We start from the raw sequence: 3165 nt of genomic DNA, 5'->3' as shown, positions 1-3165 counted from the left end.
TGAACTGTCAAGCTTTTGACTCGCCTCCACAGCGATGCTGCTGTCGTATCGTCACTAGCGCTGCGCCGCTCCCATCCCCCTACAGCCTCAAGCCTCGAGCCTCAACGACGATCATCACGGCACTCCCTTCGCCGTCTTGAGGCCTCCCCTCCTCTTCTCTCTGGAATCGACTGGCTTCAAATTAAAATTTAGGGAACTTACGCATAGCTATTGCAACAAAATTCAAATCTAGGCTACTTATATATATACCACGTCACTCTCAACAGAAGACCAACCCGTAAATTTCTTCTCCAACTTTTGAACTAACTTGTGCTTAATTTCCACTAACAAATAAGTGCTACATTAACCGCTCCCTTAACACGCGTACAAACATCATTCCAGCTTTCGCATTTCCCTCCACTCCAGCATTGTGATCTCCCAAAAAGCCAAGCACGGAAACAGGCAGAGCATCTCGCCATGGCGGCCGCGGCCAGGGCCTTCGCCGCGCACGTGCTGCGCGGGAGGTGGTTCATGGCGTACGGCTCCTTCCTCATCATGTCCGCGGCGGGGGCTACGTACATCTTCGCCGTCTACTCCAAGGACATCAAGGCCACGCTCGGCTACACCCAGGAGCAGCTCAACACCGTCGGCTTCTTCAAGGACGTCGGCGCCAACGTCGGGATCCACGCCGGCCTCATCGCCGAGGTCGCCCCGCCATGGTTCGTCCTCGCCATCGGCGCCGCAATGAACCTGGGGGGGATACCTCATGCTCTACCTCTCAGTCGCCGGCGTCGTCCGCGCCAGGCCGCCGCTCTGGCTCGTCTGCATCTACATCGCCGTCGGCGCCAACTCGCAGGCCTTCGCCAACACCGGCGCGCTTGTCACCTGCGTCAAGAACTTCCCCGAGAGCCGTGGCGTCATTCTCGGCCTGCTCAAGGGCTTCGTCGGACTCAGCGGAGCCATCTTCACCCAGCTCTACCTCGCCTTCTACGGCGGTGGTGGCGGCGACACCAGGCCGCTCATACTGCTCGTTGGCTGGCTCCCCGCCGCCGTCTCCGTGGCTTTTCTCGGCACAATACGGATCATTCGCTCGCCGCGCTCCCCGGTGGCGGCGCGCCGCGAGTACCGCGCGTTCTGCGGCTTCCTGTACGTGTCGCTCGCTCTCGCCGCTTACCTCATGGTCGTCATCATCTTGCAGAAGAGGTTCTTGTTCACCCGAGCCGAGTTTGGCGTCAGCGCCGCCGTCGTGCTCGCAATGCTTCTTGTTCCATTCACCGTGGTCCTGCGCGAGGAGGCCGCACTGTTCAAGAGCACGCTGGAAGCGCAGTCCGTGGTGACCGTGGCCACCAAACCGCGGACGCCGGCACAAGAGCCAGCGGCCGTTGTGGAGAGGCCAGCGGCTACACTGATGTCGAGGGTGGTGCGGGATCTGAGGCCGCCACCGCTTGGCGACGACTACACGATCCTTCAGGCGCTGGTGAGCGTGGACATGCTGCTGCTGTTCACGGCGACGGTGTTCGGCATGGGCGGCACCCTCACGGCCATCGACAACATGGGCCAAATCGGCGAGTCGCTGGGCTACCCGCAGCGCAGCATCGCCACCTTCGTCTCCCTCATCAGCATCTGGAACTACCTCGGCCGGGTCGCCTCCGGCTTCGCGTCGGAGGCGCTCCTCGCGCGGTACCGCCTCCCGCGCCCGCTCGTCCTCGCCGTCGTCCTGCTCCTCACCGTCCCGGGCCACCTCCTCATATCGTTCGGCGTGCCGGGCTCCCTGTACGTGACGTCGGTGATCATCGGGTTCTGCTTCGGCGCCGCGCAGCCGCTGATCCTGGCGAGCGTGTCGGAGCTGTTCGGGCTCAGGTACTACTCCACGCTCTACAACCTGTGCGGCACGGCGAGCCCCGTGGGGTCGTACGTCCTCAACGTGCGCGTCGCCGGGCGCATGTACGACCGCGAGGCCGCGCGGCAGGGTGGCGGACACGCCGTGGCATCGGCGTCCGGGAAGAGGCTCGTGACCTGCATCGGCGTCCGGTGCTACAAGGAGTCGTTCTTGGTCATAACGGCGGTGACGGTGGCCGCCGCGGCCGTGACGCTGATGCTGGCGTGGAGGACTCGGGGATTCTACGCGGGGGACGTGTACGCGCGGTTTAAGGAGGAAGAGGAGGTGGTGGTGGCCACGTCGGAGATGACCAGTTAGAAAATGGATCTAAGATCTAACACAACACACGCGATCACAGTAGTGAGGTGGACGAGCACAATGTTGGAAAATTATTAGGTAATTTTGTATGATTAATTCAAGAATATACTAAGGCCAATGCTACGAATCAGCGGGATGATTTCTTTCTGGATAAGCGCGCTGCTGGTCCTTTGGATGACAGCAACCCCACAGCAGCAGTAACCAGTAAGCTTCGCCGCAGCGCGGCTGCACCCCGGCAGTTTTCATGTCAAACTGCCGGCGTCCGGCGAAGCTCCAATGCAACTCCGGTGAAGCTCCAACGCAACTCCGGTAACTTCGGTGAAGCTCCAATGCAACGTAGCGCACAGCGGCGACGGTCTCCAGCGATGTTTTGTTGTTGCACCAATGGTCCCCCCGCGATGCTCCATTGGAGCACTTACGGTCTCCGGCAACGCTCCGTTGGAGCACCGTGCAACTTAACGAAGCCACATCGGCTACTCCTCGCAGCAAGGGTTCTGTTGGAAAAACCGGCGAGCCACCGCGTCGCTCGCTTGAAGCATGAATGGGGCACGTTGACCCCTCGTTGCAGCACCGCTGCGACCCCGGGTCCGGCCGGCTGCACACTCATCTGCAGCACCGCTGGCAGTCGCGTCTCGCACTACTGTGTGTCCGCTCTTGCAACGACCGGTGGCTGATGGTGGATAACGAGAGCAGCTAGCCGTTGGTGGCTAGCCTTGTGATGGTGGAGAACGAGAGGGGCTGACGAAGAAGAGAGGACCCGAGTGGATAAGATGGGGATGGATGGCTGGCGTTGTTTCTGCCCGGCAATGCTACACGCACGGACGAAAAATACGGATTCACGAAGTGGCTTAGGCTGGTTCACATGACTAGTACAAATACCCGTGCGTTGCACCGGGCAAAAAAAGGCACAACCAGCTTCATGCACCATTGTGCATCTTTTTTATATTTAGTTTTAATAAATGTCCATAATAAGGTTAACCGTGAAAAAT

At 59.9% G+C, this 3165-nt stretch overlaps 1 pseudogene; it reads left to right on the top strand.

The window, feature by feature from the left end:
* The first annotated feature begins 459 nt into the window (after nt 1–459).
* On the top strand, nt 460–2644 carry LOC119271096 (annotated as a pseudogene).
* Nucleotides 2645–3165: the final 521 nt, after the last annotated feature.

The sequence above is a fragment of the Triticum dicoccoides genome, chromosome 1A (genome assembly GCF_002162155.2).
Source record: "Triticum dicoccoides isolate Atlit2015 ecotype Zavitan chromosome 1A, WEW_v2.0, whole genome shotgun sequence".
Classification (NCBI taxonomy): domain Eukaryota; kingdom Viridiplantae; phylum Streptophyta; class Magnoliopsida; order Poales; family Poaceae; genus Triticum; species Triticum dicoccoides.
This window is presented reverse-complemented; position numbering and strand designations above follow the sequence as displayed.